Here is a 14832-nt window from a genome sequence, read left to right as displayed (position 1 = left end):
AAAAACAAGGTTTTGGCTGCTATTCTCAGTGATAGGCTAAAGCACATTCCAGGTGGCTCTATTTGGGGCAATGATGATAATTCTATTTTTAAAAAATTTACTTATTTTTCTTTTTTAAAGCTTCTGTACCTTGAGGCAATAGAAAAAGAGCAGAGAGCTAAGCACAACCCAGCGAGCCAGCATCGTATAATTTTGTATGTGAATTATCTGCAGTGAGGACTCTCCTACAGCCAGGCCCAACAACCTCCTCTGGAGGCAGGAGAGTGGAATGCTGAGAAGGGTGGCCAAGCCCCTCACCTCATTTCTGAGCTGTCCCAGCTGCACCCAAGCTAAGTGGAAGAGCAGGATGCAGTAAGTAGACTTTGCTGACTCTGACTAACCACACCCTCACATCCCACCTCAGCTGGGAAGCCAAGACCTTGCAACATTACCTCTTTTGGCATGAGTATTTGAGTCGACGATAAAACTGAAAAAAAAAGGAAAATTGGAAAATCACACCAGCAAAAAGACACTCTTCACTGTTTCCTTTCTCCATACATTTAGTAAAATAGATCCCCGTGTATTTGATATTATTCTTTTGGTTTGATGCACCCAGCTGGCAAGAGTAAGTTGTCTTTGGTGATTAAATTTAGTAGAGCATCCATGCAAGTGCCAGGAGCTCCAGAGCCCTTAATGGAACTTTGGTAGGCAGGACAGCAGTAATTGTACAGCAGGTACGATGTAAGTGGGAGGGCAAGAAGCTGTAATCTTCTCCCTTCTTTTCCCCAGCAGCTCTGAGAGTGAACTAGTATCTAAATTAGGTGTTATTTTAGATTACAACTTGTCATACCTAATGGAAGTGACACCATCAAGCAGCCAGATGCCAGTTGGAAATTTATTGGTATCTAAGGATGGTAATTGTTGGCTCATTTATTCATTCAATAGGTCATTCAAATAACATGTATCATGTCCATCAAAAAGGTATGTCAGTTTCTGGACACAGGGATCTTTCAGTGATCCCTGAGATATAAAAGAGTAAGTTAGGAATTATCACTGCTAAATGCCTGTTTACCTAGGACTGCTAGGCAGAGGTCATGCCTCCAGAGAAGCTCTGACATTTTATGGAATATTGAAAACAAGATTTCATTCTCTTTGTGGACAGCCAGAGAGACTGGTCCACTTTACTCCTGAGAGGAGAATTAAGAGGTTTTTCTACACATTTATGGTAGCCATATGGGTGGGCCTCCATTTTACCTGCCACTGCCTCAAGCCGAAGGAGGTACAGTGGACCAAAATTTTACTAATCTATGTATCTAATGTCTACCACATGTAAGGCGTCATATAGGATAAAAGATAAATTAAACATTGGCCATCCCTGACCTAAAGGGAGAAAAACCTTTTTATACTTAATTGTAATGTAATAATAATTCTGGTAAGGGCTATATGAGAAAACAGTCTACGGTAAGTTGCTTATAAGAATAACAGAGAGAAAAGTTATTTCTTGAACAAAAAAAGATAGATGTAAACATATATTGAAAATAATAATAATGCAGTTTTTTTCTAAATACAGGCACTACCTTATAAACACTGGAAACCAATGAAAACAAGAATGTTAAAAACTGAGCAAGCAAGATGGATTAAGCTAATGCAGTAAATAATAATTCCTTAGATTCTTGAAAATGGTGGTGTTTGAAGTTTTTTTAATTAAAGATTTCAGGAAGCCACAGACTTCTGGGTAATGTTTAAATCATTGGAAATTGATCTGACATTTAATGGCAAAACGTTGACTCTCTAATGCCGTAACAAGGTCAATAGGTCAAGGGACCTCCATTACCTAACCTTAGCTGGCCTCTTTCCGTGACATATCAGAGTATTGATCAGGGTTGTTCTGTGGGATTGGGCATAGAGTTCTTATTTTAATGTTCTTAAAAAACTGGGCCTAGCCAATGTATTATATTCTGCTATGATCTGCATTTTTGTGTGATCCCACTGAAGGGGTCTTGCTCTGCATCTCGTTTATCCTCCTACTTTGATTTGTCTGTACTCCCTGGATAGGACTTAAATCTTCTTTTGAACACTCTGTATCCAGGTTTTATTCACTGAGTGTCTTAACATCCTCTAGGCTTCCACACTGCATTTTGTCTTCAAACTTCATTGATCCTCCAAACTTCAGTGATGCTACCAGAATGGTAGTCAGTTTTGATGTTCATTGAGCTGTGACACTGAATGATCGAATAAAATTGGCTGCCTATATTGCTAAATCTGCCTTTGTTTTGTGACCCATTGCCAACAAAAGGGTGCTAACTTAATCTGAGACTACATTCTATCTTTACTTATATACTCTCTGTTTGGACTCTGAGGGTGGATTCCTTTCTCAGTTTACCTGTTAGTCCTTCTATTTTATTTGATTATGGAAATGTTGGGCACTGGCTTCATAGGCCCAAACTAACTTCTTAGATTTGAACAGTGAAAGAATAATTTAACTTAATTGCTAACACTATAGAACTATGTAACTCTTCTAGCTTTTCCAAACAGCTTTCATATATATTTTCTCATTTTATTCTCCTAACACATCCGTGAAATAATTCATAAGAAAACCTTAACACTTCATCAAGCAAATGCATTCCCGCTGCAGATAACTAATGTAAGCCATAGGAATAGTTTGTTCTGCAAAGGATCTAGGACAATTGATTCTTGGGCCTACATCTTATTCTCATGTTTTTATTAAGACCATAAAAGGGGCTTGAAGGGTGTGGTGGAGATTGCAAATTGTCCACAAAAATCTCTGCTCCGTTGCTTCCATAGTAAGATAGAGTCATAACTGGGTCAAAGCTGCCTGGCCACAGACTATATTTTCCTGCTCCCTCCGCAGCTAGTTGTGGCCACAAGACTAGGTTGTTTCCACTGAAGTGTGAGCAAAAGTGATAGATGTCATTCAAGCCTTGCCTTGAAAACTTGCATGCTCACTCCTACGGCTCTTTCTTCCTTCCTACAGGCTGAAATACTGATGACAAGACAGACCTTAGAAGCCGCATGTTGAAGATGGAAGGACTGCCCTCGTTCTGAGTTAGATTCCTGAATGACTGAGTGGAGCAGAGCCCCCCACCCCCGTCCCCATTCAGATTGTTACTCTAGAGTTTTATTTCAACCATTACATTTTCAGGAATATTTACTTTAGTAATTTAGCATAACTATTAATATGGATGTCTACTTGATTATACTAGGAAAAACTTTAAGAGTACTCAAGGCAGGGCTGGTGATGAAACTGAAAATGATCAAGCCTTAACTTTACTCCCTCTCTCCATCAGATATTTGACGGGGAGAGAGAAAGTTAAGAAAACAGAAGAAAAGAATAAAAGAGGGGTAGGTCAAGGGTGGAGAAGGCAGTGTGGAGGCAAGCATTCTACCACAGAAACATTTACACCTTCTTGGAAATGAGAGTGGAATAAAAACATTAAAAAAATAGAACCACCAAAAATCGCCCCCCCCGTTTTAATTTTCTACATAAAGACTTTATTAAGTATTCTGAACTCATTGGTTAACTCATTCATCACAATGAATCAAACATGAAGAATTTAGCAAGGGTTCTAAAACAAGCCCTGCAGAACAGTCACCCTGGACACATATTGCAGAAAATAACCTCCACATTTTCTTCTTAAGTCTTTTCCAATCAAATTGTGTCTTTTCTCTTTAACGCTTATCACTTAGATCTTTATCTTAGTAGGTCATCTCAAGTCTTGCATGCTAGAATCCAGAGAAATAGAGAGATAAGCATCACCAGCATTTATTGATGGTATAACTACTTAATATCCTCCAGAGGTGCTCACACATACACGTTCACATGGAAACAGGGCCAGACAGAAACTTTAAAGGGATCTCGTAGGAGAAAGCATGAGGGGAGTGTGCAGCAACCCACAGTCATCACTGCCCTAATAGTATCTGATCTGAACCTGGCATAGCTTCAGAAAAAGCCATGTGTTCAGGCTAAAACAAGAAAGAGAAAACAGGAGAACGTTGCTTTCTTCTAATGTGGTAAATAGGGCATGAAGGTTTTATTGTTTGCTGGTGGAACTAGTTTTACAAGTTCTCTACTTATCCATGGGGCTTAGCTTTAAGGGAGAAAAAATATTTTTATTCAGAAAATATCTTCAGATTTTGGTAGAATGTTTGAATTTGGTATCCAGGATAAACAACTAGATTAAAGTTGTCGTGTCTACATTTATTGGGACGAATTTTGAAACTGGAACTACTACATTTCAAAAGTTTTTCATGAGTGCCATACTTCCCACTTCTGTTTTTGGCATGAGGAAGTGATAAAAGAAAGCTTCTTACTTTCGTACCCTCCTCATGTGTCTCCTTATTGCTAAATTTTGGTAGATTTCTCTTATTCTTTTAAAATGTTCTCCCAGATTGTTTATTTTAAATGTCAGGAAACGGTCATTCATTTAATGGATCTAGGTCTTTGACTCTTCTTAATTTGGAGAGGAAATAGACTTTAAGTAAGAAGTCTCTGCAAGGGATCAATATGGATGCCTCTCTAGGTGAGCATGTGTGTGAGAGAGCCAGGCCCACAGCCAGTGGCACAGAATGTGACACAGAGAGAGGAGACAAAGAAACCATGAAGTCTAAAGTAATAAAATGATTTGCAAAGTTCACGAACAATATTGAATTTGCACAGTTTTGGAAAGGAAAGAAATTTTCCTTTCAAGTTCCAGTATCTCTCAACAGAGTTGAGGGGCCTTCTCAATATGGCTGCTACTGCAGACAGTACTTGGGGGGAAAGTAGGGCAAGAAAGTGAGAGAGAGAGAGAGAGAGCCACAGAGAGAGAGAGAGAGTGAGAGAAAGGGAGACAGAGTGGGAGAAGGAGAGGGAGAGAGGGAGGAGAAAGGGAATATATGTGTGTCTGTCCGTAAAGTTCATCTCTTTCATTCTCCTCTCCTAGTTCAGTTCGCGGGAAGCAGCTCATACTGATTCTTTCGTTTAACAACTTGTCTGCTTTGATGAACACAGATCAACGTCAGCTTTTTGTGACCCTTAGGGAAATCACCTATACCTAGAGGTAAAAGTGATTGCTTTATTAAAGCCACTGTGAAATCTCTGCTTCCCCGGGAAGAAAATTATATTTTTTTCTTCATTGAAGATTAAATAAGAGAAAATAATCTGAATGAATATTATATGTCATATTCAATTTTAAAAGCTATAGAGGGAGTGCACAGATTGCCTTCAAACTTCATGTTTGGAGCTGAATATATATACATATCCATATGTTTTACATATTCTTAGTTGAGAATACTAATAAAATGATTAAGACAATAACTGAGTGTTTTTATCTACTTACAAATTAAAGTTTTCATTACATTTAAACAACTTATTCTGAATCAAGAGCAAAGTGCTTTTCTTCCTTTCTTTGTTTGAGGAACTAAAACATGTTTTTATTCTTAACTTTTATCTTAAAAGTCTGGCTGTGCAGCTGATAGCTGGCTTAACAAGATAGCCCCCCATCCTCTCCACAAGGACCTCTCTGCAATCTCATGCAGCGTGTTTGACGTTCCGAAACAATCACAAAGTTTTCTCATCTCTAATGACTCTCCAGGACTGTGAGAACTCAGGTATGCCAGAAAGGTATTTAAGAGGAACAGGAAGTACAAGTATTGGTTTTGTTCCATTCAAATTAGGGTAGCCGTATTACTGCCATTTTTTTTTTTCCCAGTAAAAGCTGATTTTTTGTTGTTTTTTCTTTTTAATTTTCCCTCTCCCTCAAACTTCAGCATTCTGGATCACAAAAAATATGTGGCAATCCCATCAACAAACAGCCCATGTTTTTGTTACGTAAATGGAGGAAAGTAGAATTGATTTTTTATTACTGAAAAAGAGACTGTTGTCAAAATAAGTTACAATCTGAGCAGCAAGAAGGGGAGATGCAGCCTGTTGCCAGCATCCCTCATGACAAGGCTGCACTAGGCAGAGAAATTAAATGGAGACCAGTTGAAAATGAAGGCTCTTTACATACTCTTGCACTCAACTCTCTTTTCAACCTCTCCTAGGAAGGAGAATGTGTTTTTCCTTCCAAGCAAGGAGCAGCAGGGGTTATCTTTTCTTGGACAAGCTAAAATCTGTCTCCTTGTCACAAGAGACAGACGAGGTCAGAGAGGACTCTCCCTCCCAGAACCAGAGTGCAGAAGCTGTGATTCTGGTTCATGACAAGAACGACAGGTTCTTGTTGGGGGAGCAACGAAGATGCCATCTCGCTTGCTGGACCACATATCACAGCACCGATGTAAAAATTATACATATGACTTTTTGAGCCATGCCAAGGACCCTTTTCCTATTTTAGTGTCATTGCAGTTAGTTTGTTTGTTAGGTGTGACATCATTTTTTAAGTGCCATGAAACTCTACAAAGAGTTGAAAGATCGTAATATGGTCCTGTGGGGACACCACTGCTTGAAAAGCAAAAATGCATATTAATGTATAATGTGTATTAAACATGTTTCAGCAAGGATGAGAAAGAGTAAACTGTTTGAAGATGAATACATGTGATTGGAAGTGCTTTTACACATCTTTTCCCTCCAACTATTTGTTTTGAAATATTTAAAACCTATAGAAAATTACAAGTATAGTGCAGTAAACACGCATATGTCCTTTATGTAGAGCTGTGCTAGTAGGGTAGCCGCTATCCGTGTGTGACTATTGGCCCCTTGAACAGTGGCTAGTCCAAATTGAGATGAGCTGTGCTACATGCCTTTCTAAAAATAAATACTTCCTAAAGTGTTCTGAAAAGTTAATAGATACTTTGACCCCAAACCGAGCAGCTAAAAATTACAGATATATAAAGGTATGGATATATAATTTATATTGTGTATGTCATATATACACATATATAATATGAATTTACATTAATATATACAAAAAACGTGTATATGTGTATCTCTGTGTGCAAATGTTTATCTGTGGATCTAGTCTTTATTTTCTATAAATCACTCAGAAAAAAGTAATTGACGAGGTGGGATGAGGGTGTAGGCATCTTTCAGAATGTTTGTGCTGTTTCTCCTCTAGCATGATAAAGAGTAGCCCTAGGCCTCGAATATACTTCCAAGTGAAAGCTTTGAAAATATTTTATGGCATGCCGGTATTGTTTGGGGAAATATGTTAACCACTTTTTTCCTATAATTTTTAACCAATAAAGTAACATATTTCCTTTAAAGAAGAAATTGAAACTACCATATAGTATTAAAATTCTCTGAGATTCGTATTTTCCCAGTACCTTTAGTAAATATATATGAAAACATATATATATATATATATTTTTTTTTTTTACAGATTTGGAGTCATAGATCTGAGTAATGTTCTGTGTCCTGCTCTTTTCCATTTAAAATTATATCATGAGCATTTTCTAAATTATTAAATAATACAAAAAACTCCTCTCTTTGAGAAATTGTTATTGTTTTCATTTCTCCCTGTTGTACATAAGGCCGTGGGTTAATCTTTGCTTTTATTTAGTTTTCCTTGGGCATAATTATTTGGTACACCACCTGATTATTTTCTCAGGATAACTCGCGAAGAGTGAAATTACTAGGTCAGAAGATATTAATAATTTTTAGCTACTTGATTCATATTGCTGAATAGCTCTCCAGCAAAATTGTATCACATGAAACTCTCACATGATATCTGAGAGGGACAAGTCCATTTGCCAACACTTGTCATTATACTTAAAAACATCTTTCTCAATTTGTAACAGAATCTGCATCTGGTTTTATTTTGCAAGTGAGAATTCACTGGTTTTTTTTTTTTGTATTTGCTTATTTGTCTTCTTCTATTTGTGAATTGCCTCTTCCTATCCTTTCTCCACTTTTGTTTTGAGAAAGTCAAAGCTTTCTTACTAATTTGTTTTTCTGTTGATTATTCAACCCTTTGTTATATAACATTGCAATTTGGTTGTTTATCAGGTTTTCTTTGGACTCTTGATTTTTGTGTATTTGTTTCATAGAAATTTTCACATCTGTTTGGTAAATCTATCAATCTTATCCTGCCTGGCAGTGGTTTTCAAATTTCGTGTGCCTCAGAATCTCCTAAGTGTGTTCATTAAAACACAGATTCCTGGGCCCTACCATCAGGGTATATTACTCCTAAATCCTTTGGTATGGCCCTGGCAACTGTTTTTAGCAAATAACCCAGCTGATTCTAAATTAAGTAGATAATTAGTTATTAAATCACACTGTGGAGTAACTGCTTTGCAATTTTTCACCTTGGTTTAACACTTAGGCCTTCTCACAGTAATATCACATTAATAGCTATCTATATTTTCTCCTTTTCATTTTTCTACCTTTATCTATTTCATTCAGCTGGAATTTATTTTAATATATGTTTTATCCAAAAATATTAAACTGTTTTTCCTAGCTCAATTTATTGAATTGCAATGCATTTCTCCACTAATTTACAATTTTACAGTATCTCCACTAATTTACAACTTTATCATTTACTACAATTTATAAATATTTGAATCTATTGCTGAGTTTGTTTTATCTGTCCCATTGATTTATTTGTCTATTCCAGCATACTGACTTTTTTTCTTTTGGTGAGGAAGATTGGCCCTGAGTTAACAATTTAACATTTGTTGCTAATATTCCTCTTTTTGCTTGAGGGAGATTGTTGCTGAACTAAAATCTGTGCTAGTCATCCTCCATTTTGTGTGTGGGATGCCGCCACAGCCTGGCTTGCTGAGTAGTGTGTAGGACCACACCTGGGATCCAAACCAACGAACCCCAGGCTGCCAAAGTGGAGTGCACAATTTTAACCACTATGCCACTGAGCTGGCCCTGAGAATACTGTTTTAATTACTGTATCTTTTGAATATATTTGGTACTATGAACAGTGTCTTCTTTTCATTTCTCTTCTTACTCAAAACTATTTTGGCAATTCTCACCTGTATAATTAAAAAAAATCAGTTTGCCAAACTACAGTTATTTTTAAAATTTTCTTGGAGTTGTATTTAATTTATAAAATAATTTGAAGAAATGTCACATCTGTGCAACATTGAGGCTTCTCCTACTAAAAGATTGTGTATTTCTATTTCTATTTATAGCTTCTTTCATGGTTGCTACGGTCTGAATGCTTGTGTCCCTTCGCAATTCAGATGCAGTCAGTGCTGGTCATCTGGTGGTTAAGATTCGGCATTCTTATTGCCATAACCCAGCTTCATTTCCTGTTCAGGGAATCATACCACCCACATGTCAGTTGTCATACTGTGGCCGCTGCATGTTGCTGAAATTATGGGACCCGTATTTCAAATCCCAACAGGGGTCCCCATGGTGCACACGTTTCAGCAGAGCTTCCAGACTAATTCAGACCTAGCTACCCACTTCCAAAAACGTTGCCCTTGAAAACCCTATTAGCAGTAGCAGAGCACTGTCTGATATCGCACCAGAAGGTGAGAGTATGATGCAAAAAGACAGGACAGGTTTCCGCTTTGCTGTATCCATGGTCTCTGGGAGTCAGAATCGACTGGAGGGCACTAATAACAACAAAAATTAATATGTTGAAATCTTAACCTTCAAAGATGATAGTATTAGGAGGTAGGCTTAGGTCATGAAGGTGGAGCTCTCTTGAATGAGATTAGTGCCGCATTAAGAGGCTTGCACCAGAGAGATCTTGCACCCCTTCCACCCTGTGAGGACACAATGAGAAGGTGTTGGCTGTGAATCAGGAAAAGAGCCTCTACCAGAAGGCATAGTATGCAGATGTGATACTCAGATACTTATCAGAAGGATAAAGATGGGTCTTGTTACTTTAATGTACTACCATTCTGCTGTTCTAGCAAGGATGAGAAATACTGGTAAGTAAAAAACTTTTTGGGGCTGGCCAGGTGGCACAGTGGTTAATTTTACACATTCTGCTTCAGTGGCCTGGGGTTCGCCAGTTTGGATCCTGGGTGCAGACATGGCACTGCTTGGCAAGTCATGCTGTGGTAGGCATCCACATATAAAGTAGAGGAAGATGGGCAAGGATGTTAGCTCAGGGCCAGTCTTCCTCAGCAAAAAGAGGAGGATTTTGAGAAGATGTTAGCTCAGGGTTAATCTTCCTCAAAAAAAAAAAAAAACAAAAAGTTTCAATAGTACTTTGATGGTCTGCCCTCTTTGTTTAACTCTTTGTTTAGCCCCTGAACTGATCAATTCTCCTGATTTGCATGCCTCCAATAAAATTTTTCCTTTTTTACATAAAATGCCATTTTTTGGATAACAAAATATAGAACAAAAACGTTTTAATTTTAGTTGCTTTTTGGAAACCCTCATAGCAGAGAGCTGAATTGCATCCCAATGTTGCAGCTTTTAAAAACTGTCAAGATTGGCACTCCCCAGTCAAAATTTGTCATTGCTTTTACTCTATCCATTTTTGGAAAAAGATTCACATAAAAAATTATAAGTAAATAAATAGGAAAAGTTCTTTTCCTGCTAGTGCAGAAATTTATTATACCGTTAAAGCTGTTCTGAAGCAGGGTAAAATTGAGTTGAAAGCTGCGAAAGAAGGCCCTTAGGATGATGAACAGAGGTAGGTCCCTTCTTGGTGGCCTCAAGGGTGGATGCTCCCTGCTTCTCTCGTTTCCTCATCTTAGTCTGACCTGTAGCCTGCCTGTAGGCATCTTTGTCTGACTGATTCCCTGCTCTTCACCTGGGGCCAAAGAGAGAGAGAAAAAGGCTTGTTCCCATCTTGAGGTCCTTTTGGAAGCAGTCCTGGGATGTAGGAGATGGTATACTTCACTGCCAGGACACGAGAGCAGTGGGAGAAGGGAAGGGAGACGTGCCAAATTCGTCAGGGTTTTCAAGACTTTTCCAACTCCCCTTTAGGTCAGAGTTCACCAAGATGTATTTCTTGCCCTTGAAGATATTATAAAAGTGGAGGAGTGACGAGTCTCATTGCAGAACTCCCAAGGGAACATGAGCTTTAGGGACATGGATGAAAGGATGGGTGAGGTTTCCTAATATCATGGAGTTTGGTGGGCTGCAGGGAAAGACGGCCAGTAGGTTGGCCCATGGGGCTTTAGAGGAGTTCAAACTGTAGACAGGAACTGGAGAAGCCCGAACGTATTGGTGATAGTTGAGACTGTAGGGTTGTTTGAGGTCTCTCAAGGAACATCAGAACGTGAGGGACCATGAAGAATCCTGCAGCAGCAGGTCTCCTGGAAGAATTTGGTGGGTGGAAATCTGCAGACAAAAGCATTTTAAGAAAATGTGGTGAGTGAAGACTAAAGACGTGGTCAACAGTATCTATGTTAGTTTCCTAGGGCTGCCGGAACAAAGTACCATAAACTGGGTGGCTCAAACAACAGGAATTTATAGTCTCACAGTTTTGGAGGCTAAAAGTCTGAATTTGAGGGTTGGCAGGGCCAGGCTGTCTGTGTAATCTGTAGGGGAATCCTTCCTTGCCTCTTCCTAGCCTCTGGGGGTTTGCTGGCAATCTTTGGTGTCCCTTGGCTTGCAGCTGTATAATTCCAATCTCTGCCTTCGTTGTCAAATGGTATTCTCCCTATTTGTGTGCATGTGTATATCTATAGTTATTAACATTTTAGTAAATCAAGGGGCCTACCCCGTGGCCGAGTGGTTAAGTTCTCATGCTCTGCTTTAGCGGTCTGGGGTTCACTGATTCGGATCCTGGGAGCAGACCTACACACAGCTCACCAAGCCATGCTGTAGTGCCATCCCACATAGAAGAACTAGAATGACCTACAACTAGGATATACAACTATGTACTGGGGCTTTGTGGAGGACAAAAAAAGAGGAAGATTGGTAACAGATGTTAGCTCAGGGCCAATCTTCCTCACCAAAAAAAAAAAAAGCATAAAAAAATTTAATAAATCCGGATGTGTTTTCTATTAATATAAGTTCCTAAACTATTCTAATCCATATTAAAATACTAATACTGATATAGGTTTATGAGGTTCTATATATATATGCTTACATATATACAGATACAGTTGTATATATAAAAACAAAAATTTTTCCAGGCTTTGTACTGTTTCCCAAGATTCCTAATATTACACAGTTACTAACGTAGCCAATGTTGTCATCAGGTGGACGTCTGAAATGAGAAAGGCATTTGCAATTTATAATCTGATATATCTGTTTTTCCTACAGAGTTTAGAAAATCATTTTATTTGCCTTTTCTATGATTAAGTAAACAGCTGTTTTATTAAAATTCTATTTCCCCTCAAAACTTTCCAGAATAATGAAGACCTCTGAAAATTTTAAGATTTTCTCTGCCAAGCATACTGCCTATATTTAAATATTTATGAGTATATACTGTAAATGCATCCTCTAAAACACAAATAGAATGCTTTATATTTATGAATGAATATTTTGATTAATTAAACAGATATTAGAATTGTGCATCCCTTTAGGGTCGACTCAGAATAGTATTTGGTTTCAGTGATAACTTGCATCATGAAAACACTAAAAAAATGTGATCTTATTTCCTTCTCGTAATCTCCCCTCAGGAAAATAAACAGGAACTGTTAAAGATGTACCTGGAGCTTCTCAGGGGCTGCTTCACTGGCTCCGTCCAGCTCTCAAGTGCGCTGGAATTCTTCCTTTTAAGGACAGTGACATCCGATCTGTGAAGGCCATGGTGCCCTGCACAGGGAAGCCACAGCAGGGAGGACGAGGTCAATATTGCCCTCATCAGGAGCAGCTCTGCAATGGAAGGTTTCAATTACCATCCAATGGATTAAAGAGCAGGGATGCAGTCAGGCTGGAGAGAGAACTTCTATTTTCACAAACAAATGAACAAAACAGCAAAAATAATAGAGAAATCATTATTCTCCATCTAAACTGGAAGCCCGAACAAACCCTCGCTGGCTTAACATGCAGATTCTGGCTTGACCCCCACATGCTTCCTTGATGTCCTTTCCACACAGCCAGGAGACGCTTTCTGTTTCAGTGTGTGACAGCTGTAGGGACTTTTCCAGTTGTCCCATGACTCTTGGGGACCCTTGCCCTCTCATTTGGCTTTTAGTTGGGCAGGCTGTGGTCTGTTCGATTTAGCTACGGGAAGCCGCCCCACTGGACTTCATTTGGTGGGAGAACTCCTGGACCTAGGAAAGGGAGCTGCTGTAGTTGCCTCTGAATGGACTCTGGACTTTGGAACTTCCTGGATGACACAGTTGCTTACCTTCTTGTTATCAATCTGAAAACCTAGTGAAGCGATACATTTCTAGTCCGCTGACTGTCTCATGACCATCTTGTAGGTGTTAGGCAAATCTCAGTCCAGAAGGACTGTAAAAGTTGTTGACTGGACTCTGTCTCAGGAAAAGTTTAGCACGTCCTGGCAACCTTTATGCTTACACCACCTACTCTGAGAGGTCAAGGGTGTTGTGTAGAATAATAACATTCTCAAAACTGACTCATGAAGCAGGCTGTGAGTAGTCGACTCATCCCTGGTCTAACAGAGAGGATGTCAAATGGCCCGTCCATGCACTTGTTCAGTCAATGACAGCAGAGATGAGGACAGGGTCAGCCATGTAAGAGAAGGCCTGGACAAAGGCCAAGTCAATACCGAAGAAGCTGTCAGTCTCTCTGCACTGTTCACACATGCCCAAATGCTCTACTCAGCAGATCCTGGAGCAAAACGAAGATAAATGCTATATGTAGTTTGTTCTGATGTAACCGTCACTGTCACAGGGCACAAGCTCTCCATGAGAACACTTCTGTTTCATTAATCACGCTTTCTTTTGATCATGTAACTAAGTGTAAGTGATGTCATTTTCTATCGCTGCTTTTACTTTACAAATAGGCTTTGAGTATTTAATTGTGTATGATAGATATTAATATTTCTGTGTTGGAAGTAAGAAAGGTTATTATGGTATGCAGTGTAGTAAAATATTTGTTTTATGTAAAGAGAGAAATGCTCAGTCATTTTTATTTACATTCCTGTGCGACTTGGGTCAGGCTGCCCTAAGGAGATCTATTTTTCTAAAGAGTAAGTCTATGGAATGACTTCATCATAGATTCAAGTTACAGCATGAAACAAATACAGCCCCAGGACTTTTGCTATGCACAGTCCACTTAAATTTCTAGAACAAAAGACACTTATTATAAAGAATTTTGGATAAAACTCTGATTTATTATTTTTAAAGACCTCTATGACTTTGAGATAATCAGCACAAACTTTTTCTTCTGATAAGGTATAAATAACAAAAATAAATCTACTAGTGACATAATTTAAAATGCAGCTTTAAAATAAAATACCTGTACATATTTTTTAAAGACTAATTTTTTTTCTTATGGTCAAGGAAAGACAAGTTACCTAACTGCCTTTAGCAATTTATGTTTGGTGCATTTATTTCAATTAATGAGAGATATATCAAATATAATCATAGAAGATTAAATTATGTCTTAAATATAGGTGAGGAAAGAGACTTTTCTTTCTTTTTTTTAAGGAGTAAAGAGGGCAGAAATTAGAGTGGCCAGCAGGGGGCTTCCTTCAGATTCTTTTCTAAATTAAGAGCTAAGCTGAAAATACATTTCACTCTTTGGTTTTTATAAATAAGGAATAGTCTAAACAAAGCATGTTTTTCTTCTCTTTAGTTTATTGCTCTTTGCTACTTCCTTTCCCATCACCGTTCTTTCTCAGGACCTAGAGCATGAGATCCCGGCTCCCTGGGTTGGCCGCCTCTGCCTCTGCCTCCACCCCTAGTTAAAATTTTATCTTTGCAAACTGCTCAGGGGGGGATTTGCATGATGTACTTTGCACCAGGCATAAATTAAAATCAAATTAAGTGCAAAGAAGCGTATTCTGATTTGATGATTTAAATGGTAGTTAGAAAAACCCGGTTTCACCCTGAACCATTTGGGAAGAACTTTCT

At 38.5% G+C, this 14832-nt stretch overlaps 1 long non-coding RNA gene across 1 annotated transcript; it reads left to right on the top strand.

Moving 5' to 3' along the window:
• The first annotated feature begins 3017 nt into the window (after positions 1-3017).
• On the top strand, positions 3018-12598 carry LOC123278095 (uncharacterized). The gene is made up of 4 exons (XR_006515363.2): positions 3018-3342; positions 4923-5039; positions 5438-5589; positions 12466-12598. It is a non-coding gene; the product is annotated as an uncharacterized lncRNA (long non-coding RNA).
• Positions 12599-14832: the final 2234 nt, after the last annotated feature.

This window comes from Equus asinus, chromosome 18 (genome assembly GCF_041296235.1).
Source record: "Equus asinus isolate D_3611 breed Donkey chromosome 18, EquAss-T2T_v2, whole genome shotgun sequence".
Taxonomy (NCBI): Eukaryota; Metazoa; Chordata; class Mammalia; order Perissodactyla; family Equidae; genus Equus; species Equus asinus.
Note: the sequence above shows the minus strand (reverse complement) of the source record. Positions and strands in the feature narration are given on the sequence as shown.